This window comes from Ambystoma mexicanum, chromosome 1p (genome assembly GCF_040938575.1).
Source record: "Ambystoma mexicanum isolate Mex_15411 chromosome 1p, UKY_AmexF1_1, whole genome shotgun sequence".
In the NCBI taxonomy this organism is placed as follows: Eukaryota; Metazoa; Chordata; class Amphibia; order Caudata; family Ambystomatidae; genus Ambystoma; species Ambystoma mexicanum.
Genome location: NC_090921.1, coordinates 1,064,468,878 through 1,064,494,128, shown reverse-complemented (window position 1 = coordinate 1,064,494,128; position 25,251 = coordinate 1,064,468,878). Strand labels below are relative to the sequence as shown.

At 45.7% G+C, this 25,251-nt stretch overlaps 1 long non-coding RNA gene across 1 annotated transcript in view; it reads right to left on the bottom strand.

Moving 5' to 3' along the window:
- LOC138567874 (uncharacterized) overlaps positions 1–24,526 on the bottom strand; it is a 47,261-nt gene extending 22,735 nt beyond the window's left edge. The window contains exon 1 of the long non-coding RNA XR_011302285.1: positions 24,438–24,526. This is a non-coding gene — a long non-coding RNA (uncharacterized lncRNA). The remainder of the gene's footprint in view (positions 1–24,437) is intronic.
- Positions 24,527–25,251: the final 725 nt, after the last annotated feature.

The following is a 25,251-nucleotide window of genomic DNA, read 5'->3' as shown; positions in this document are numbered from 1 at the left end:
CACAATAATGTAATCTACAGATAGGTACAGTGGAAAACACCCAACTGGCTTGCAGGGCTGCCTTAGTTCGCCCCCTCCCACTGTACTGCTCCTGTATATGTTCCTGTTTTTGCTCAAGCAACTGTCATAATATCAGCTTTAGCTTGGAAAGACTGTGATGAATAAAGTGCGTAGAGTGTGTAAAAGTGTATAAAAAGTGCTTGGTCAGTACACAACATGCATCCTACCACTGCTGGACGATTTACTTCAAGCACACACATTTAGCAATGATCCAACCACCCTGGTCGACCGATACAACTTTACATTTACTCAGGCCATCAGCTTTGTGGCCCCACTCACCCAGCGGAAAGCCAAAGCCATCTCACATAACAACACATGGTTCTCTCCCGAACTAAAAGCCCTTCGCCTATCGAAACACCAGGCTGAAAATACTTGGACACATTCCCCCACTGTGCACAACAAAGCTAGCTTCATGCAGGCAGCCAAGGCCGACAAGGTGGCCACTCGGCAAGAAAAAAAGAGAGTCTTACAACACCAGAATAGAAAAAGCAAACTTCAGTTCTAGGGAACTCTTTGTCATTATGTGTGAGCTCGATGCACCTTTGCCACCTCCCTCCAACCACACCCAGGACACCACCTGGTGCGAACATCCATGACGCCTTCTACAGAAAATAGAAACACTCCAACAAAAAGATCCTTAACAAAATAATCTCTTTAAGTAAGGCTGCTGCCTCGCCTATTGCCAAAATACAAAAGCACAAGGTAGAGAAAAAGTAGTCAGCAACAAGCTAAATATTATCACAAAATACAACTTTTATTAGTAAATATAAAAAAAAATCATAAAAAACATACACATGTTAAAACCAGGTAAAAAATAAAGTGCAAGTGACACCAAGCTAAATGCTCACAATTGAATTGTAACAATTCATCTCTAATCGTTCAATGGACTAGATATACAACTCCTATTTACACATTAATGTGGTATATACAGGAGAGGAGAAATATCGGTCAATGACGACCCAAATACATAGACCAGTAGATCTAATCACTGATAGTATGCCTCGACATGTTTCAGTTCGTGTAATTTCTTGAGAACTTTCTTCAGGTGGGAGTATTTGGATCCGTCACTTTCTTTTTAGCATTCACTGCAGCACTTCATAATTCTAAAGTGCTTAACCCAAAAAAGGTGCTGCTGAAAAACTTTTAAAAACACTCTGTAAATCTACATATTTTATACAGAGAAAACAGAATAAATCTAAATTGGCTCGGTAGTCAGAGAAACAAATACATCATATACCTAGCCTTTAGGGTAGAAGTAGGCAAGGGGAAATCTGGACAATGTTCCGTCTTCACTCGCCTATTGCGCCACAATATAGGTTTAAACCCATCTCAGAACCAGAGGCATCCAGATCGTCAAAAGCCTTAAACCATCCCTCTGACAGGGAGACATCTTTCCAGCAGCAGTCATCAAGTACTATGCTTCTTGCTCAGTTCCCACCTCCCTCAAGGATGCTTGGGTCTGTCATCTTCTAAGAAAACCTACTGAGGATCCTAATATCCCAACAAACTACCGTCCCATCACGACTGTCACTTTCCTCATGAAAATACTTGATCAGGCACCTTACATTCAGATCCAGCACTGCTTGGAATGCAGCAACCTCCTGGGCCTGCACCAATCTGGCTTCCGCTCTGGGTTTGGTACAGAATCTGCCCTGCTGGATTTGAAGAATTAATTGGATGAAATGTAAGGAAACTGCCAAACCAGCTCTCCTCTTGCTGCTAGACCTCTCAGCTGCCTTTGACCTGGTGGACCACCAAATGCTATGCAGCCATATTGCTTCAGCTGCTCATTTCGCCCCACAGGCCATCACCTGGATCTTCTCATTCCTATCAGAGAGATCAATGAGAGTCTTCTCAGCTACCTCTGCAGCTCCACCAGCCCCTATCACCTGCAGCATCCCACTGGGTTCGTGCGTATCCCTGATTCTTTACAATATATTTACAAAACCCATTTTTTGACTGCTTAGACTAAAAGGAATCTCGTACACAAACTAGGTGGACGACACGCAGATCATTCTCCCACTCACTGGGGACTACGACACTGACAATGACAACTTACAATCAGTCTACCACATCGTCCAGGCCTGGATGGCGACTCACCTTCTCTGCCTGAATGATGACAAGACTGAAATACTTGTGGTTGGTTCCCCCAACATACTTATCAAGCTAAACCAATCTTAAAAATCATTCTACGTTAATGACATCACAATACAGGTCTCAAATAATGTCAAGAACCTGGGAGTCTACCTTGACTCTACCCTGTCATCATCCAGGCAGGTCTATGCAATTGCCTCATCTGCTGCACACACCTCTAAAAAAATCAATGCTCGCAGACCCTCCCTGACATCTGAAAACAGCTTAACCATTGCCTGAGCCGTGATAGGGTCGATATTGGACTACTGTAATGCCCTTTTCGCAGGAACCTCACAGCGCAACTTGAAAAATTGCAAATCATTCAAAATAATGCACTCAGAGCAGCTCAATATCTAAAAGTGTGATCACATCTCGGCGGCAAGGAAAAGTGTGCACTGGCTACCGATACACGAGCAAGCGTATTGAGTTTAAATCCTTAGCTATCACACATAAATCTCTTGGCAACAGAGCCCCCAGTTATCGCTCAATGAAATTCTCCAAAACGCAATCTACTAGACCCACCCACTCCTCATACTCTCACCAACTTGCCATCCCAGGACACAGGTGGAAGAGAGCGGGGGTTGGGGTCTAGTTTCCCGGTTACGAAGGCCAAAACCCTGGAACTCCTTACCTCTATCCCTCATAGCCGAACAATCTTACTGGGTGTTCAGGAACATCTCAAGACTTTGCTCTTCCCTGCGAACACACCGCTGTTGTGAACTAAATAGACTGTTGTGCTACATAGGTTATAAGAACTCACACTGCATTGTCTGTATAGTCCTGTCTGTTCCAGCACACCTGTTACATAAGCTTTCATGTCTACTTTAAGTGTATGTACCAGTGCCTTGATGTCCAAGAGTTTAGTGCGCTTTATAAATGCATTAATAAATAAATAACATAATGGATTTAAAGGTTAAACTATCGATTCTATAAATAAAAATTGCTGCAGCGCTGTTGAGATAAAAAGTTGGCAATCCAATAACAAAGGATTCCAAGAATTAGGCTTGTGCACCAGTTAGGCTTGTGTACATCTTCACAACCACCTCTTCATACAAGTTACTTTGGCAAGATGGGTCTAAGGAGCTTACTAAGTGCACAAGCAGAGCCTCCTCCCAGATGTACAACAGTGCAAAAGCAAATATGTGTGATTGCCTTAATATAAAGAAAACATATTTTCAGATCTTTGTGACTTGGTTTAGACAACCCCAGTTGTTTTTAGACAACAAGGAGTTTGTTAGGAAATGGAGCTATATTGCCAATAAGTGCGGGAGGGACTGGCTCATTCTCATTATAAACACAGCCAGCAAGATGTCCATTAAAATGTCAAAGGATCTTTCAGCGATGGAAGCCGAAAAAAAGAAACTCGTCCCTCTTGAAACCTATAAACGTAGATTAGAAGAGATCATGAAAGAAATGACAGATTTTAAAGAATATACTACAAGAGAAAGAATTAAAAGGATGAAAAAAGACCTCACTGAATTCTCACACAAGAAAGCGTTCAAGTACACCCAAGAAGGGTATGATCCCTCGCAAAATCAAACAGTGCAATTCCAAAAACAACGGAAGGTTCACTTTGGGAATACTTCTTTTTCATCGGGGTCCTCTGGAGAGGATAGCTTTTCCAACATTAGAGCTCAGAGGAATAGCAATCACCCTGCAAGACAAGGCAGAGGCAGACGGAATAACAGTATAGGGCAGAATTATAATGGAGCCTCTAGAGGTAGACAAGGACCACCACCGCAAAGACAACGTTTTTTAGAGGAAGAAACACACAACGAGGACTGGGATTATGCACCCTGCCAACTCAGGAGCACCAGGGGCTACTAGTGAACCTGTCAAACTATATTCCGACCTCCACAGAAGAAAAATTGTTGAATAAAGGTTTAGGGTTTGTGCTGACCACAAGCTACGATGGCTTTAGGATGAGAACAGAGATCCACCAACTATTTCGAAAAATCCACCTCAAACAGTTTTTCACAGATAAGAGATATAAAGGTGAAAAAAATGCCAGTGGCTCAAAAAATCATTTTGATTTCCATCCCTCTTTCTCAAGTTTAACACCAGAAGCAATAGTGTGTTAGGCGATCCTCTGCACACCAGGCCACTACACATCAGAACACTGCTCACATTCCCCCAGCATCCCCTCCCAAGCTTCGAGGCTCATGTGATTCGGTGAACCCACAGAACCGAAAACTCCGTACCAGCTTTAGTGTACGGGCTCGATTACAACCCTTTCTGCATTGGCAATTGCCTTGGAGAACATCTAGCAGAAGGGGCGGCGTTTCGTCTTCACGTCGGTCATGTGATCCACTGTGGCGTTCCTCACGTGATCTTGGTGGACGTCACATGACCCAGAGAAGTCACATGACCCAGGGACGCTCAGTATAAAGGTCTGAGAGACAGAACGCTCATTGCTTCTCAGCTGGCTTCAGACCCTGTTTGGCGTTACTACTTGCTCCTTGTTATCTTGATCACGGAACTCTACCTCGGACTCCCTCGGACACTCCTTTTGTACCTTTGCTTGGAACTGTTGACCTGTTGCCGGATTTTGGACTTCACCTCGACTTGTCTTTGGATCATCCCTGGTTACCTTGCTGAACTTCTACGCCCTTTCCCTTCTTGGGATTCAAGTCAAGCCCTCTCTCCTACAGGTGGCTATCCCGTCATCCACGCTAACCTGCGGTACTACCATTCCAGGGACCGCCGCATCATCTGAGTCTTGAACCTCTCTACTAGGTTACCTGGGTCACCCTTACACCAGATAGGTAAGACACTTTAGATCCTTTTGTTTATCTGACTGTATTGTGATTGCCTGGTACTTAACCCCGTTCCTTCTTGACAGCAGCATCGGTGTTCCAGAGGCTCCGTGGATCTGGGAAGACATCTCCCACCTGTGGCCTCAAAGGTCGCACAGCGGGTTTCTATTTAGTTCCCCTGTGCGTCACTTGGGGACAGAGGACTCATCGGTCTACACGACACTCAAGTCAGAACAGACTGAGAAGCCGTGTAGTCATGTTTGACGATGCAGGGATCCACGGAAGAACCCATAGCTGCTTTAGTCCAGGCAATTACAGTATTAAGGGCAGATATGGCAGCCACGAACACAGTGATCCACCAAAGGTTGGATTCCATACAGAGTGTTCAGCATTCCCTGCCTGCAGACCCTGAGTTTGGAGATGCCAGCTCCTTCACTACACCCCCTCCCTTGGCTACTTCTACAGTCCCAACTCCAATGATCCTCCCAACTCCTTCCCCCCTGGCTGCTCCGGAACGCTATCAAGGTGACCCCAAGAAATTCAGAACCTTTGTTAATCAGTGCAAGTTACACTTCTTAAGCAGACCTTTGGCTTTTCCTACTTCCACTACTAAAGCCGCCTTCGCCCTCTCCCATTTAGCCGGAACGGCTGCCGCTTGGGCGAATCCCCTGCTAGAGAACAATAGCCCAGTCCTTTATGACTTCGATTTGTTGGTTCTAGAAATGTCTCGAGTATTCGATACCCGACACAAGGCACAGTCTAGGGATTTGGAGTTTTTAGAACTGACTCAGGGTAGAAGGACTTTGATAGAATACATCACCCGTTTCAATCAACTAGTTGCAGAAACATCATGGCCAGAAAACAAGCGGGCGGTGGTCTTTTATAGGGGGTTGAGTAACACCATGAAAGATGCTTTATCAGTGATCCCTTCTATGCCTACTCAGTATCAGGAATTGGTTGATCTCGTCTTGCAGGTAGATGCACGACGATCAGAGCGTAGAGCTGAATTGGGGGTCTCTTCCCATCCTACTGTTGCTAGTACTCCTGCTTCCAGTACAGAAGAACCTATGCAAGTGGGAGGTTTACGTAGTCCTATCACAACATCAGAGAGGGAACGTAGAAGGGTGGACAATGCATGCTTTTATTGTGGCACCACTGAACATTTTGTGAAAGAGTGTCCTCGACGTCCCAAGAAGAGCCAGGTTTTTCGGATGGCTCGACCTTAGATCCGGAGAACAGGTCGAGTGTCCCGTCATCCTCTCCGGGTACCTCTCTTGCCTTTGCTCGTGTCCAACCCATCTCTGTAAAGGCTACTCTATGTCCCTCTACAGGCCTTCTTCATGCAGTCAATATCATCATTGATTCAGGTGCCACTGGTAATTACATAGATATTGATTTGGCCCATTCCCTCAACCTACCTTTAGTGGTAAAAACACGACCGGAACATGTCCAAGCCGTAGACGGCTCTGCATTAGTTTCTGGTCCTGTTAGACACCAAACAGCACCCCTCTTGTTGAACATACAAGAAACACACACAGAAACCCTAAGTTTTGATTTAATTACCACACCCCAATTCGGTATCATACTAGGAATTCCATGGTTACGTGATCATAATCCACTGATCAATTGGCAGTCAGGCACTGTACTCTTCGAGTCCGAAGTCTGTCAGAACTATTGTCTCCCGGTCCATCAGGCCTCTGACACACCTTCTCGGGCCTTGGGAGCTTTAGCTCAACTCACTGTGGATGATCCAGAGATTGTTCATTCACATACTGTTGGGGGGTTGGTGTCTGGGATTCCGCCTGAGTACAAGGCATTCGAATCAGTTTTCGATCGGGGCTCTGCCGAGGTACTTCCTCCACATAGACCATATGACTGCCCGATCGAAATACTTCCTGATTCCACTATCCCTTCGGGCAGGATCTATTCTTTGTCCCCTTCGGAGGAACAAGCATTGAAGGAGTATGTACAGAACGCCTTACGTTTAGAACACATCCGTCCCTCCACTTCACCAGCAGCAAGTCCCATTTTCTTTGTACCCAAGAAGGAGGGGGATTTGCGCCCTTGTGTGGATTATCGACGTCTTAACGCTATCACAAAAAAGGATAGGTATCCAATCCCGTTAATCACCCCACTTCTAGACCATTTAACACATGCTTCCATTTTCACCAAGCTTGACCTACGTGGCGCATACAATTTAGTACGCGTTCGCGAGGGAGACGAGTGGAAAACGGCTTTCTGTACTCGTTACGGCTTGTACGAATATTTAGTCATGCCTTTTGGCCTATGTAATGCCCCGGCCACATTCCAACGATTCATGAATGACATATTCAGGGATATCCTGGATGTTTACATGGTTGTGTACTTAGACGACATCTTAATCTTTTCTCGTGATCTTGATGACCATGTAAAGCATGTTCGAGAAGTACTATCCCGTTTGAGAGAACATTCCTAATTTGCCAAACCTGAGAAATGTCAGTTCATAAAACTTCTGTTGAGTTTCTGGGTTTCCACATCGCCCCTGGGGCGTTATCCATGAACGAATCTAAGGTCAAAGCAGTATTAGATTGGCCAGTACCTCAAACACTCAAGTCCTTGCAGGCCTTTTTGGGATTCGCCAACTTTTATAGACGTTTCATTTCTTCTTTTTCCACAATTGTTGCGCCGCTCACGGCTCTGACTAGTCCTCAGGTACCCTATCATTGGCACAGGGAACATCAGGAGGCTTTTGAGGCTTTGAAAACCGCCTTCACTACCGCACCGGTACTCCAACACCCCAATCCTGATCTTCCGTTCATAGTTGAGGCGGATGCCTCTTCCTTTGCTCTCGGTGCGGTACTGTCTCAAACGTGTCCTACCACAGGCAAATTACATCCAGTGGCATACCATTCCCGTAAGTTTTCCAGTACTGAGTCTCATTACACCGTTACGGAGAAAGAACTCTTGGCTGTCATGGATGCCTTCCGTGTTTGGCGTCATCATCTTCTGGGGGCTAAACACTCCACCACAGTATACTCCGATCATCGGAATTTACAGGATCTGGCTTCTCTGAAGTGCATTAATAGCAGACAGGTCCGATGGCACCTTTTCTTTTCCGCTTTTGATTTTCGTATTATGCATCGTCCTGGCACTTCACATGGGAAAGCAGATGCCTTGTCACGTTCCCCGGGGGGGGTCCAGTTGCCTGCCTTACCTGACACGCGTAATCTGGCCCTTGAGTGGTCTCATGATGCTCCCTTTAATGCCCATCCCGGACAAGGACGCACTTTAGATCTTCTCAAGCGTTGGTGTTGGTGGCCTTCTATGAAGCGCGATGTGGAGTGTTATGTCAATTCGTGCGCAGTATGTGCTCAGGCTAAACATCGAAGAGGTCGACCGGTTGGGTTGTTACTTCCGCTTCCGGTACCTCCTAGGCCCTGGCATACGTTGACTATGGATTTCGTTACTGATCTCCCCAAGTCGAAAGGCTTTGATTCCGTCTGGGTAGTGGTGGATACGTTCACAAAAATGGCTCGTTTTGTTCCTTGTAAAGGCATTCCTTCGGCCCCTGTCTTGGCGGATTTGTTTTTTGAACATGTGTTCATGCTATTCGGCCTCCCTTCGGTCATTATATCCGATCGAGGTTCACAGTTCACCTCTCGGTTCTGGAGATCGTTGACGAGATTATTGGGCATTGATACCAGGTATTCGTCGGCCTATCATCCTGAGACCGATGGGCAAACCGAAAGGACGAATCAATCCATGGAACAGTACCTTCGCTGTCTTATATTGCAACATCAGACCTCTTGGTTGGCCGTGTTACGGCTTGCGGAGTTCGCGTACAATAATGCGGCTCATTCAGCTACTGGTTATTCTCCTTTTTACGCCCTCTACGGCCAACATCCCAAGGTCTTGCCGGTCCCTGATGCTTCCAGTTCTTCGAACCCTGCGGCCACGACATGTCTTAGGGATCTGTCGGTTGTACATGCTAGTACCGTGGTTCATCTCACCGAAGCAAAGGCTTCTATGAAGGCCCGTGTGGATAGCAAACGTACTGCTGCTCCCCCTCTGGTGGTGGGTTCTAGGGTCTGGTTGTCGTCACGCCATCTTCGCCTAGCGGGTTGCCGGAAGTTATTACCTCGCTTTGTCGGCCCGTATGTGATCTCTCAGGTTGTGAATCCGGTGGCTTTTCGTCTAGTGCTACCCAGTTCTTGGCGTATCCATCCTGTGTTTCATGTCTCCCTCCTCAAACCTTGTCCTGACTCTGTCCGTCTTCGTACCCCTGTTGCGCCAGTGTCCTTGACCTCTCCTGATGTTTTTGAGGTGTCGGCCATTTTGGGTTCCAGATGGTTTAGGGGTAGGCTCCAGTATCTGGTGGATTGGAAGGGTTATGGCCCGGAGGAGCGTTCGTGGGTGTCCGCCCCTGATCTGAACGCCCCTCGGTTAGTAGCCCGTTTTCATAAGGATCATCCGTCCTGCCCAAGGGGTCGTGGGCCGTTGGGGGGGGCTATGTTAGGCGATCCTCTGCACACCAGGCCACTACACATCAGAACACTGCTCACATTCCCCCAGCATCCCCTCCCAAGCTTCGAGGCTCATGTGATTCGGTGAACCCACAGAACCGAAAACTCTGTACCAACTTTAGTGTACGGGCTCGATTACAACCCTTTCTGCATTGGCAATTGCCTTGGAGAACATCTAGCAGAAGGGGCGGCGTTTCGTCTTCACGTCGGTCATGTGATCCACTGTGGCGTTCCTCACGTGATCTTGGTGGACGTCACATGACCCAGAGAAGTCACATGACCCAGGGACGCTCAGTATAAAGGTCTGAGAGACAGAACGCTCATTGCTTCTCAGCTGGCTTCAGACCCTGTTTGGCGTTACTACTTGCTCCTTGTTATCTTGATCACGGAACTCTACCTCGGACTCCCTCGGACACTCCTTTTGTACCTTTGCTTGGAACTGTTGACCTGTTGCCGGATTTTGGACTTCACCTCGACTTGTCTTTGGATCATCCCTGGTTACCTTGCTGAACTTCTACGCCCTTTCCCTTCTTGGGATTCAAGTCAAGCCCTCTCTCCTACAGGTGGCTATCCCGTCATCCACGCTAACCTGCGGTACTACCATTCCAGGGACCGCCGCATCATCTGAGTCTCGAACCTCTCTACTAGGTTACCTGGGTCACCCTTACACCAGATAGGTAAGACACTTTAGATCCTTTTGTTTATCTGACTGTATTGTGATTGCCTGGTACTCAACCCCGTTCCTTCTTGACAGCAGCATCGGTGTTCCAGAGGCTCCGTGGATCTGGGAAGACATCTCCCACCTGTGGCCTCAAAGGTCGCACAGCGGGTTTCTATTTAGTTCCCCTGTGCGTCACTTGGGGACAGAGGACTCATCGGTCTACACGACACTCAAGTCAGAACATAGTGTTTGAGAAAAGGGTTCTATCTGGATTGAAAGTACTTGAAAAGAATAACATCAACACTCATTTGTTTCAAAATTTAACACGGGACGAACGTAAAGCTGAGCAACAACAAAAAAGCAACAAACAGATTGTAATGAAAAAGGCTGATAAAGGAGGAGCAATTGTGCTTCACAACCGTGATTTCTATGTTTCTGAATGCACCAGACAGTTAGGAGATACATAATTTTACAAGAAAATACAGGAAGACCCGACACCACGTTTAAAAATAACGATTGAAGAAAAAACAAGGAAAGCTCTGGAAAGAGGTTGGATCTGCAAACAGGAGTATGATTTCTTAACAGCAAAAAAGCTGTCCATACCTAAATTTTACATCCTGCCAAAGATCCACAAATTACTATCTAACCCTCCAGGCCGCCCGTTCGTGTCAGGTTTAGGTTCACTGTTAGAACCGCTTTCAAAATTTGCAGACAAATACTTAAAACCGTTTGTACTTGAGATGTACTCATATATACAAGATACTACAGAAGTTATAATCCTAATAGAGAACTACCCTTTTGATAACAAGCGTCAAATACTAGTAAGTCTCGATATAGTATCTCTGTATACGTGCATTCCGCAGGATCTCACTCTTGAGGTTTTAGAAGAAGTGCTCCTCACGAAGAGAACGGAAGGAGATTGCCCAAACAGCTTTATACTCTGTTGTGTTTCAATGTCCTTAAAAGAAAACTTTTTCAGTTTCAATAAGCAACTTTTTCAACAAGTGCACGGAACGGCGATGGGCTCATCGGTAGCCCCCTCCGCAGCCAACCTGTTTGTTGAATCCTTTGAAAAAAGCGTGATCTATAGCCCCTCCAATCCATTTCTTAACAACCTCCAGATTTGGAGGCGCTACATAGACGACATTTTAATCATATGGGACGGTGATGCAGCCACGTTTGGCAAGTTCAAAGAATGGCTGAATGGACAGAACCTGTTTCTTAAATTTACAGCAACCACCATTACAGCAGCAATCAACTTCCTTGATATTACGATTTGGGCAGACAGCACTGACAACACACTCAAAGTGAAACCATATCATAAACCAACGGATCGGAATTCTCTTTTACAGTATAACAGCTGTCATCCTAGCCATATTAGGAAGAATTTGCCAGTGGGACAATTTCTACATCTTAAGAGAAACAGCTCCAGTACTGCAATCTTTGAAGAAGAAGCTGCAACCTTAAGTTTAAAGTTGCGAACAAGAGGGCATCCTAACAAGATCATTAAGAGAGCTCATAAACGAGCAAAGAATAATAATAGAGAAGCCCTCTTAGAATATCGCAACAAAGCACAAAACAACGACCAAATTGTGTTTGTCAGCACATTTAACACACTTTAGAATAAAGTGATGCCATCATCAAGCGGAACTGGCACTTTTTAGACTCTGGGGAATGTCCCATCACCAGACCACTATGTGCATTTAAGAGAGGTCTGAATATAAAAGAACTGGTTACTAGAAATTACATTTCAGTATAATCACCCCAGTTGATTCTGACCGAGTCCTGGGGTCTGCCAAAACCCACCTGACATACACCTTGTGGTCATTGTAGTTGCTGTTCCAGCACGAAGCGCAAAAAGGAAGTTGATTTGGGGCTAAAAAAAAACCTGGTAACAAAGACAGTTTACTAACTGTAACTCTCAGATGGTAGTATACGTGATTTGGTGCCCCCGCCCTAAAATGTTTATTGTAATGACAGAAAGGAAAATAAAAACAAGGATCACAGAACATAAAAGCTGCATCAGAAATAAGAACATAACAGCTCCTTTGGTGGGACATTTTTTGTCCATGGATCATACACCCGAATCCTTAACATGTTGTGTCCTGTCACAAATGAATCGCAAGGAAGACACAGCGTCAAACAAGAAAAGATTATTCGACAAAGAACAAAGATTAATCTATCTTTGCAACTCTGTAGAGACAGAACTTAATGAATTGATTGATTGGAATAGACTGTGAAGGACAGCTAGTGACGTGCCCTGAAGATATATACTCTGTCGGGGATGTCATAGTTGTGGACTGTCAAAAAAACGAGAATTGTCCACTCACCAAGGATGCACTCTCAGTTTAGCAGCAAGGTTTCTTTGACACCTTTCAGTACGAATTGTAATCCATGTGCAAAACTTATACCAAAATAGAAGTGCTTTTGGTCACCAATTAAGAGACTAGTGCATCTTAACAACAAGCTTTTATAATTGCAGCGAGCCCTAGAAACTCTTGGGTGGTTAAAGGAAACAGATAATTAACATACTGGTAGTATAGGAGTAAGGCGACAAGTTTTTTTGCTTCATGAACAGCACTGAATGAAGGACATAGTCGATACTCGACCTAATCCAAGATGGCTCCCATAAACAAACTCACGGACACTGGAGGCGTTTCTCCTTTGTCAGTGTCTGTGTTTCGTCTGCACGCACTCGCAAAAAAAATCTGACGCGCTACTACGTCCAGTAGTTACGTGGTCTTGATGCTGACGTACGACTGAGAAGAGATTGGGAGAGCGAGGAAATACGGAAAAGCAAGCACATTGTAAATATATTAACAATACACACGAGCGTTACTGAACGTTCGGAGCCACTGGATGCATGAAGATTCTGAGGCTGTCTAAGAAATATCTACTTTTTGTAAGAGCCCGCTTTTTCCTTTTTTTTGTTTTATCAGGTGGAGTTAAGGGCGTGCATGTAAATAGCACGACAAACAAGAACCAACTCTGCACGCTTCAATATAGCCATGGCTACTTATGAAACTTACGCATGAGTCGTTATGTAAACACAAAGGATTTCTACAAGTGGTCAGCTCCCCCCCTTCTTCTTACACCTAATTCAATCTGTTGACATAGTATAAATGACAAGTGTTTTGCCCATCCAGTTTTATTCATCAGTCCTAAGAACCGCTTATAATGTAAGCGGATGCAATTTGGGTCCATTGTTTGCTTTAATAGCAATTTACCTCCTAATAATCAGGGCTCTAGAGAACCCGAACACAAGCTAGAGAGCGCAATACTAAAAGCCGCATGCACCCTCTATACTGTATAATTTACTGCAGGAACAAGCAGAGCATAGGCGCTCTATCTTCTGAGTTGCTGTTCACAATTTTGTGAAACTAGCTCCAAACTAAAACTGTGTTCAAGAGAAAATACACCTAGTTGTCCCCCAACTACCTTTGACCGGGTCTCCGGTTGCCACATTTCTTTTTCAGAGAGCAGACCTTCCATTCAAGAAGACTTTACGATTACCCCTGCTACTAATTATAAGTTGGCAGTGAGGTAAGCCTTTAATTTGTCTATAGTTTAAAAGGCATACAAACTACTATTTTTAGTGTTTGTTCCAAAGGTATACAACTGATTCGTCCTGTTGTTTTCCTTTCCATCCCTTAGGTTGGCACTTCACAGTAAAAGAAGCCGCCCTAAGTGAGCTACTCTCACTCCTTTGCATCAAGTTTCACAGAATGTATACAGAATTTCTCCAGTAATTGACATGCTAATTGTTGTTTGTAAAATATTCCCCTGATGATTTTCCCGTGATTTACCCTTTCTAAGGTTAATGGGAATGAAACATGTCGGGTTAACGGTTTTGTGAGAATGTTGTCACAAGCATACTAAGGCACTAATAGCTGCTACGTACTTAGAACTACTGCAAGTAAATCAGTATTTACAAAAGAGATTCCAGATTAGACATCAAATGTGTGTTTTATCCAAGATACTAATGTTATATTTCTTTCATGTCATGTGTTCTGTTCGGTATACAATTGTTTGTTTTGTTTTGTAAATTTGATAGCAACCACAGAGAGAAACACTTGTTGTCTTTAGTAATTGGTCTTTTGTTTCTTCATTTATTAATGGTGTAGGTTTCTTTTTCACAAGGATATAGAATCTTTCAGGTCCTACTTTAAGCCTGCTTTTCAAATTTTTTTGCTGATTTTTTCTATTGTTTGTTTCATTTTTTTTCAGCACATTAGGATTCGTTGTGGTGGATACACTGTTTTTTTTAAAAAAAAGGTTTTTTTAAAAAAGGGTTTTAATTCAAAAGAATTTATCATAATAAAATAAAAAGAGATATATATATATTTTTTCAATCAAGACTGTGAGTGTCATTTGTTGCAATCGAGGAGGTTAGTTCATAAGGTCTCCCCTTAGATGAGTTTGGATCTGTAAGGGTGAGTTTTTGAGAGGAGTTAAGACCCTTTGTTTGCAGATTAAACATTTAGTATTGGGCACCGTTTTAAGCCTCTGTCCCAATAAAACCCTAGTCCTCTGTAAGTTTTTTTTGGTTTAGATAGTAACAACAAATTCAGCGTTCCAAGGTCCAGGATTGCAGGGATTCTAAAGATGAGCTGATTATTGCTTGTAAACTAGGACACTATACGTAGGAGAAGAACATCAAGGACTGGTGGGCAACAGCGCTCTGCCCCGCTTGGAGTCCCCAGATGAGCCTGACGCGGCTGATAGCTGCTATGTGGTGCCATGGCAATGCATTGACAAGTATCAGCATAGCACAAGCCCCTCCTATTTCTCCTGTAACAGCAGAAAACAGCTCCCGCTGCTGCCCACTCTGCTTGGAGTCCCCAGATGAGGGTTGAGCGTTTGTTAATGTGGCAATTTGCGAGCAAGTCTCGGTGTAGCTTGAGCCCTCCTCTAACAGCGGGAAACAGCCTGCACCATGGCCCACTCCGGTTTGAGCTCCCAGAGTGACTGCTTAAGTGGCTGCTATGTGGTGGCGTGGAAATACACCAGAAAGTCTTGGTGTAGCTGGTGCTCCTCCTCTCTCTCCCTTAATAGCAGAAAACAACCTGTGCCACTGCCTGCTCTGCTTGGAGCCCGAGATCAGCGTGGAGCGACTGCTATCTTGGCTGCTACGTGGTGGCGTGGCAATGTGCCAGCGAGTCTCTATTCATGGTATCAAAGACGTGCCATATGTCGAAGGCCAAATGTAAGGCCTCCTTTTTGAACCTCAACATATTTTACCCAGATCAAGTGGAGCAATAAACAATGTTCCACTGACTCCTCACCAGTGTGAGTGTTGATGCCACCACCAAACACCCCATAGACATATTTCAGTCTGCTTTTTATCTACCTACAGAAGATCATGTGTCTGTAAACTACCTTGTGGTTGGTCAATTCCTATTAATGTACCTATTGGTTTCTCTGACTTGTTTTCTAATTTAATTTCATGATAAAGCTCCCTTTTCTTCCATGTATATCTCTGCACCTGCTGCTGGTCATTTCGCTGGACTACCCTGATGCTTCTTCTTGAATCCGCAGGCCTCTCAATGGGGCTGCATGCCGGGCAAGAATGGTGATCTAGCTGGTGCTAATCTCTGAACAGGAAAGAGGTTGTCACTGTGCAGGCCTTGCAGGGATGAAAGCTCCCTTAGCCTCTTTCTATCTGGGGCTCCCACTGCTATCCTTGCTTCACAGATTGCGCATCTCACTTGCCACCTCAGTCCGGACCCAATCCCATAGAGGGAAGGTAGCGTGAGTCAGTGAGAGGGCAATAATCTACCAGACTGCTTCAAACTTTGAAATTTGTATTTCTGAAGTATAGCACAAAAAAACAAACAAACAAATGCAAATGAAGAAGAGGTGAGTCACAGTTAAGCTCAGAGAAACATACAGTTCTCTCATTAGGCAGCAATCACAACAAGGCTGTGGGCACTCCGCATCTCATCTTAGAATATGTTAAGACAAGCTTGCAGCGTGAGAGGCGGCGTTTAGCTCCTCATCAGTCCAGTTACCTTGGGCCGCCACTGATATAGCGTAGTGCAACATCCTGATCACAATCTGGTCGGTCGTGATCCGGGGGGCGTCTGGTTCCACTAATCTATCTCCATATCTGTGGTTCAAAACAAGTCAGCCATTCGTTCACCTTTGGAGGATCACAATGGGACCATGATAACAGAATGCGTTGCTTGGCCATAATGAGGCACATTGCCAGAAGCTTCCTGGATGGTTTAGAGAAATCACAATTCCCCCCGAAAAAACACACCATGGGTTGAGGAGGAACAGCTTTCCCCACCACTTTACTGATCACTTCCAGGACACCGCGTTAGGTGACACTGTGCCAGTTTATAGAGTGCAGAGGCTCTGGCCCTCATTATGAGTCCGGCGGTAACCGTGCTGGTAAAACCGTCAGGTAGCCGCCGGACCCGTAATGATTTACCGGCACCTGACTTGCCAGAAACACTGGGGTATTACAACCCCGGTGTTCCTGCAAGTCAGGCGAGGGTGAATGTAAGTCCCCATTCCCATTGAGTCCTGTTAGGGAGAATTCTCCAGAATGGCTAATTTCCCTTACCTACTGAGTCCGTCAGCAGCTTTGATGGATTTCTAGGATTCATTTTTTCACCTGGTAGGAGTGTGAGCCTTTTTTCCCACTCTTACATGTGTTTTGCTGTGTGTTTTACATTTTTGTGTTCATAGACTGTGGAGCCTCACCTACTCCATAGGCATCATCTTTTTACTGTGTGTCACACAACACCTTTAGTGCAGTGTCACAGGGTTATCTTTTTCAGACTTCCCACTTTAAACTCCATTTTCTGGGACTGACTACTGTCTCCCAGAACATGTAAAGTTGCCATTGACTTTATTAGTCTTTTTAAATCCACAGACCCAGTACAAACTATCTTTCATAGAATACTGGAAAGGGTTAATAGTTATCCCTTTTTGTCTGTTTCTCATGGAACATTATTTCGTTCCCCTGTCTTTAAGATTTGGCTGGTGGCAGTGCTATCTACAATTTTTTCCCTACCGCGGACTATGAAAATAGCCTTGTTACTGTTTTAGGCTAAGTTAGTAGCCTCGAACTTTCATCCGATGGACCCCTTTTAATTGTATTTGGTACCGGCTGGGTTTATTCGCCATTTCTTTTTGTAAAGGTCTTCCTCGTGTTTTACTCTGCGCGCCAAACCAGCTTTGGTTCCTTTGTTCGCCGTCAATTGGCAGGCTTCTGCTCAGAAGCCCTCCTTAGGCGCCTGAGTATCTGGGTGGGCTGAATGTGAGGGAGGGCGTTTAGGCCTCCTGCACAGGGTCTCCTTGGAGACCCAAGTCCCACTATGTTTTGATTGGCTAGGTGACAGTCCGGCAAGGACAGCCACCCTGCTGTGTGATTGACAGCCAGTCTGTGTGAATGGGGAAAACTGCATAAAACGTAGGTCTCTGGGACTGGAAGGCAGAGTCACCACTGGATCGAGAGAACCGAAGAGAAGCTGAAGGAAAAGGACGACTACAACTACTGAACCTACCGGTGAAGACCGCTGCAGGTCCGAATCTCCTTCATTTCGACGACAGAGAAGATCTGCAAGGAATCTTCTTCCCCTCAGCGGGTGGGACCAACCAGTTTGCCAAACACCAAGCAAGGCCTCCCTCCCCTAGTCGAAATTGTTGTGCATTGCTGCAGTGAACCGGATAGCCAGGAGGACCGGACACTGTTTGGGTTTTAAGGAGCGCACCTTTTATTTGTCGATTTGCTCTGCTGCTGGTTTCTTCCCTGGGCAGTGCAGGACCCTCCAGTCTTCCTCCTTCGTGTCAGTCCGACAGTCGCTTCAGGAACCGTGAGCCTGCAGGATCTGCCAGGAACTTCTGCCTCAGCTACAGCATTCTTCTTCTATTAAGATACTGTTCAAATATGGTCGTTCATTCCGTCCGACCGCGGTGAAAGTGTTTGAAATCTTTCGCTAATCCGAGGGCTTGTCCTTCTCTACTCTTTTGTAACTTTTCTTCCGACCAACTTCGTTTCGAACTCTTGGCAAAGATTTAACCGCAAACTACTCTGAACTGTGTGATCCTCTGCAAAGACTCTGTACCACTAACATTGGCCCAGGCCTATTGATTTGAATCCTCATTGTAGTAAGCCTTTTCTAGATTGCCCTGCTTACTTACTTGTTTGTGCTGCTTAATTTCTGTATCGCCTTGTCTTTCCCTCCCTTTTTAAATTGCTGGAGTGCCATTTTGCTCACACTTCATTTTGAGCTTAACTTGTCCAGATTTCATTGGGTGGTGTGTAGTGTTTTAAGATTACGATTTCCTGCTGCTTTATATTAGTGATCTGTTTTACAAATTAATGTGTGAATAAATGTATATTCTTTTACTCAGAAACCTTGATCCAGTGTTTGTGTGAACCATAGCAATTGCTGTCCTTTGTGTAACTTCTGATACTGCTCATTTTACTCTTGAGATAAGTCTGGCTGCTCAGCAAAAGCTAACACTTTACTGTGTAGTACAGGCTTGTACCAAAGGTGAATTTGTACTGTCACGTGTAGTCTTAATTGTGTGTGGTGTTCCCAAAGGGTACTGCATATGATTCTGCCTAACAAGTGCCACAGGACTCAATGGGAATGGGGAATGTATTTCCACGTAAGTCTGTGGGCGGGTGCCGTCCGCCCGCCAAGTCAGACCTGGCGGGCGGGAGGCAATCTGCCACGCAGACTCGTAGTTTGCTGGTCCGATAGCAACAGTGCCTGTAGGGTTACCGGCACCGTTGTTACCACGCCAGCACACTTAGAATGATGCCCAAATATGTCCACACCCAGCTTCCAGCCCTATATACTACAAGAGAGGGGATACGTCAGGTTTAGCAGGGAAACCAGGGTCCCATTTGTGAAAGGACTCTCTCATTCGATGATATGCGAAAATGGGACCAAGCCCCCCAACCCACTCTCTCTGTAAATTGCTGCTGCGAGACAAAGGTTCCCTCACCCCAAGCTCGTAATTCCCAGCCTTGTCCAAGGTCGGAATCCCCCAAAGCCCAAACTCCATCACACATGAAGTTGTGGTGCTCGTAAACCAGAATTCTTGCCCAGGCCTCTTTGGTGCAGCTCATTGGATCGTATTTGCACTCATCTCGCCTAGTGAGGGATAGCAATAATGATTGCATTGTATAGCGGTATACCGATGCATGCTCTGCTTGGTGATGGGGTGCGGAAGGTTATCCAGCATCCAGTAGGATGCAAAGTGGGCCTGGGCAGCCAATTAGTACAACTCTGTATCTGGAGCAGAAAGGCCTCCTTGTTCACATGGCCTAGTAAGGACTTTCCACTGAATACAGGGGTTTTTAGGCTGGCAGACCAACTGAATTAATAGAGATCGGAGTTGCTGGAAAAATTCCCTACCCAGGTACACCGGGATATTTTGGAATAATTAGAGCATTTGGGGAAGGATAAGTATTTTAGAGAGGGAGTCCCTGCCCCAGACTGAGAGGGGCAATAACTTCCACTATGTTTCAATGCTGCTAATATGGACCAGTGGTTTTCTGTCAGGGGTCGTGTACAATTCCAGTTGATTTCTACACCCAGGTACCTCAAGGAAGATTCTTCACATCTATAGTCTCCAATGGGCATACTGTGTTTTTATTTAATGGAAACAGGATCAACTTAACCCAATTTATTTTCAGCCCCTAGCAAGACCCGAACCGAGTCACCTCACGGAGCAGCGGTGAGGTAGATTCTACAAACTCCACCTCTGGATACCTGGTCCATTCATCAATTACCACTATAAAATGCACATCTCTCCCTACGGATCCAGAATCCATGTGCACAATCTCCCATGGTCCAGTGCCCCAGGGCATTGACTCAATTTGGAGCTCTCTGTGCACTGGGGCTGCAGCCTGACATCACACACAATTATTCACAAATTCGTCCACCAGCTGTTCCAAGTAGGGGAACCATACCTTCATCCTTAAGCCTGACTTGATTTTAGATGACCACTGATGTCCCTGATGAGCCAGTGTTATTACTTTGGAGACCAACTCTGATGGCACGACCATCCTCTGGCCTCTAAATAGCAGCCCCGATTCCGTAAAGGACAATTTGTTCCTCACCTTCCAGAGCTACTCCATTGCTACCTTTGCATCCTGTGTGCGTTTGTCCAGCTCCACCAGAGCCCACTTCCACTCTACTTTAGCCAGGGCCTAATGAAGTAGGCAAAAATATTCATCGCCTGAGGACATCTCTGCCAGCTCTTGCACAGACATTGAGTTTGGGGTAGTGGACTCCCCAAACAGCCTGACAAATTCTTCGACATCCATCTCTCCTCTACCAGATTAATCAGGTAATCTGTGCCATTGTTTACCCCTGCCTGTACACCAAGCAGACATTGTACTCCAATAATGCCAGCATTGAACGCTCAATTTGTGCCAGTGGCCTCAATGATGATCCGGCCATGATTGGTAGAAACGTCTTATGGTTGATCACAACCGTCACCAGGCTCCCTAACACATACAGCCTAAATGCATGCGCCAGTGCCTCGCGTTCAATCTGGGAACAGCGCTGTTCGGTGTCCATCAAGTCTCGGCTCACAAATCCCACAGGCTCTACCCCACCCTTAGAGTTTTGCTGGGTCAGCATGGCCCATAGTAAAAAAGGGCTTGCATCCATCACAATCTATGACGCTACAGCGGGTTTGAAAAACGCCATTGTGCTGTCAGCCATGAGGGCCATCTTGATTGCTTAAAATTCACCCTGTTCTAAGGGGCCCCATTGCCACCCAGTATCCTTCTTTGTCAGACTTCATAACGGTTTGGACAACGTCGACAGATTCCAGATAAATAGGCCACAGTACGTTACCATACAGAGGAAACTTCTCACTTCCGTGACTGATTCTGGGGGCTTTCTCCTCCATGATGTCCTTCACCTTTCTGCCATCTGGCGACACGCCTCCCTGCTGAAACACAAACCCGAAAAAACTAAATCTCCTCCTTGAAGAATTCACATGTTTCCTTGTAGTGGGTGAGTCCCAGCAACCTAATCCTCTCACGTGTGTTTTCCAGCCTCTCCATATGTTCAGTCTCCGACACAGCAAAAACCAAAATGTCATCACTGATATTTTTGACCCCTTCCAGGTCAGCCAGCACTCCACGTATAATGTTCTGAAAAACCTCAGCAGCCGATGATATGCCAAAGCTGAGTCGCTTATACCTGTAGAAAACCCTTGTGAGTTTTAAAAGTTGTAATGTACCAGGACTCGGGGGGCAAGACCACCTGATCATAGCCTGCCCTCAGGTCCAGTTTTAAAAAAGACCATGCTCCTTGTAGTTCTGCAATTATGGCCCTCATTACAACCCCGGCGTATAACCATGGCGCTATTAGCACCATGGTTGGTGCCGGTGTTGTAACGAGTCCGCCATGGTGAAATGGGGAAATACCGCCCCATTCCAAGTTTGGCGGGGCGGTATTTCCCCATTTCACCATGGCCCTTCCCCATTCCCATTTTCGTCCCATAGGGCTCAATGGGACTGAGAAAGGCGCTAAGTACGGTACCGCAAATTGCGGTACCGTAATTAGCACCGAGGTCCCTTTGCGGCACCCTACTTTAACGGCTGGTTAAACCAGCCGTTAAGGTCGGGTCCCGCAAAGGGACATCGTAATCAGGCGTTAAGGGTTTAACTGCGCCGACACCTTTTAAGGCACCATTAAACCCTTAACACCAGGGTCGTAATGACCCCCTTTGTCATCTAGGGTGGGCGTGATGTGCCTTCCGTCATGATGGCCTTGTTCGGCAGGCACATGTCCCCACACATCCGAACAACTCTGGTTGTTTCGGTTTCCGTGCCACCACAATCAGGGATACCCACGGCGACAGCCCCTCTATTGTCTCAATGATGTCCATCTCCACAAGACGTTCTATCTCCTTGTCCCCTTGATCCCTAAGGTGAAAAAGTACCCTCCTGTGCTTAAGGGCCACTAGGTGGATGGATTCATCGATATACAGTTTCACCGGCCCACCCACCAGTTTTCCTACACCCACAAACACACTTTTAAATTTCCACAGCTTTTTGTGAATGTCCTCTACGTAGACCCCATATGCAAAACTGACAATGTTGAGGGCCTCTCCCACGGCACAACTCAGTAGAGTGTCCTTGGTGACATCAGTGATGAAGAATCTCACCTTGATGGTGTTTGGCCCATGACCCACTTTCGAGAGCAATGCCCCTTTGAGCGGCAATGGTTGCGTACCTCCGACGGTGAAAATTCTTACTTTCACCAGGGCCGAGAATGGCAGGCCGGGTAACGACCCATAGTGTTCCAGGGCCATCACACTCACCGATGCCCCATATCAATCAGTACCGGAATTTCACATCCATCAACAGACACCGCACATCTCGGCTGCCTCTTTTTCTTGTCTTTTAGGTCACTGCGACTGGAGATGAAGAACACGTCCTCCTCATCATCTTCTGGTTCGGGTACTTGGTCCGGCTGATCCTCATTCTGATCTACCTGGACCAGCCTCGGGAAACATCTTTGGGCAGACTTGCCAGCCTTGGCAGGGCCTCTTGGTGTAACTACTGGCCCTGGCGCTTTGCACATGCGCGCAAAATTATCAACTGCCCCACATCTCCCACACACTCGCCCTTTTGCAGGACATTTGATTGAGTGCGAAGGTCATATCCTCACAGAGTGAAATGCATTGGCATCTCAGGTCCCTTGTCTCTTCGAGGACCCATTCCACGTCATGCTTCCCTTATGCCTTGTTGGCGCCCTATTGCGCAGACATCCTCCAACTTCACCATCCTCATTGCTTCATCCGTCTTGGAAGCCCTCATGTCTGCAAGCCCATAGGAGCGCCCCAGTTCTAGAATAAGCACCAGAGTGAGCCCTGGTTCTCGCAGGACCTGTCACTGCATCTTTCCGGAGGTACACCCTTGAATTAGCTGGTTGCGCACCATCTCCTCCTCATTGTTCCAAGCACATGTGGCCGCCAGTTGCCTCAGCCTGCCATGAAAAGAGTCCAGCGACTCGTCATCCCTCTGCTTAGCCACACACATTACACATTTCTCATAATCCACGTTCAGTAGTGGAATGAAATGGGCTTTTAGACAATCCACGAGATGCAACGTCTCAAAAATGTTCATCACTGCTGGTCCTGCAGCGTACAATAGTGTCGACTTCATCACCTGATCATTCACCTCCCCTACCGGTTTAAAGTACTTTTTCAGGCGCTTCAACCATAAATTCCACCTGGGGCTCAGAGTGGCCGGCGCCCCAGATACGTCAAATTTGGCACAGCAAATTTGGCACAGCACTTCACTTAGCAAGGCCACACTGAGCACGCAGCACTGAGCATGCAGCACCCCCAGTGGATAGAGGGCCACAACTCAGTGAAGCCGCTGTATATCCCTCACGCAGTTCCTCCACAGGCAGCACAAGACCTCCACCAACACTGTCACAGGTCCAGACATGCAGAGGGTAGGAGAAAAAGAAAAACTTTCAAAAACTCCCACTCCATATCAGAAGGAGAGAGAAAAGAAAAGAAAACAAAATGATCTCTTTTTTTTTTTTTTAATCAGCGCACTATCAAATGCTCCAAAAATTGGCCCAGAGGGTATGAATGAGCGACCCCCTCATCGCATAGGTAGCTCCCGAACCCCGCAGACCGACACTGACATGGGTATTCCGTCTGGGCTCCTTCTGTGCTTTTTTGCGCATGCGCGACGATGCACCTTTTATACACTTGGCGGAGTTACATCACTTTGTTGCGTCCATAACGTGGGCACTTCACCACACTTGGCACCTAATGGAATTCAAGCGAAAAGCAGGTTCCCTGATGAGTGCGAAGAGAGAAAATAATCCCAGAAACCTTTCAACAAAGATGTGGCCGTAATGTCTATTACTTGTTTATAACACTATGCCTGAAGCATAAATGTTTTTAAAACTGACGGTTTTAGTTTTGACTGCTAGGTCAGGGTAGAAATAAAGCTGGTAGCGATAGGAAAGTGAAGTTTCATTTTTTTTTCTATCGTTTTTCCTACATTCTAGATAGGCAGCGCATTTATTTTTTCCAGGGAAAGTACCTAATCTCGAAATAAAGAAAAGCATAGCGTCTTCTCCTTTCTTCTGTAGGATTTAGGTTAGCACTATAAGCTAGAATCTCTTCACTGACATCACATTTGGTTAAATCACTTTTAAGACCCACCTGTTTAGCAAGGACTAAACCAAGGCTCCTCGTGACAGCAGTATTGCCCACATGAATCTGTTTAAGAAGCGTGCATTTCATAACTTTGTTAATGGACACATTGAAGGCAATACATGGAAAGTGGGCAGATCCCCATAGGCTCACCTGCTCATTTTCTTCCGGAGCACACAACATGACCTCAGTGTGCTGGATGTCTGGGTGGCTGCTTTCCAACGGCTCAATCTTTGGTAAAGCTTTTTAAGAAAACAAGGAGCGCATGTCAGGTGGGGCTTGTAAGAAAGGCACATGCTATTGCCATTAAAGTTTGTCTTCTACTTGTAAGTTTGTCTTCTTTGTGCCAAATGATTACATTTTTAAATAAATCCTTACACATGTTGGCATTAGAAATAATTCGAATGTATTGCACCAATAAGAATGGTGCACTTTAAATTACAAGTATGAGATACACCCACGCAAGAATAGTGGTGTTTGGGGTAATTAGCCAGGTACGTGCAACACATGGGGACTGACACCAAGCCTGTGCTGAAAAAACAGGAGGGCTTAGGGCGGAATTGCAATTGCAGCAGATACATTAATACCACATAATGCATTTTCTAATAAGAGCTGCTTCATATTTGGACTAAATGACTGAAGCTCTTGTTACAGGGTACAGGAAGTACTGTATGATAGGTACAAAATGTGTCACATCCCTGCAAATGAGTACCAAATGTTATGTATAAGTTATACTAAGTGCGGAACAGGAACACAACAACGTACAACAAGAAAACCCATGACAGGATTTACATGGCATTTCTTATGCAAACAAATTTGGCACATAAGGCCTTCATATGTGCCTGTGGTTCTTCTTTCAAAGCATGTCATGTTGTCCAACAGGGGGACAGTGGTATTGTTGGTTTGAATCTTTCAATGTAAGTGATTAGAGCCACAAAGGCAGAATCCAGGGACCTACAATGCGTTG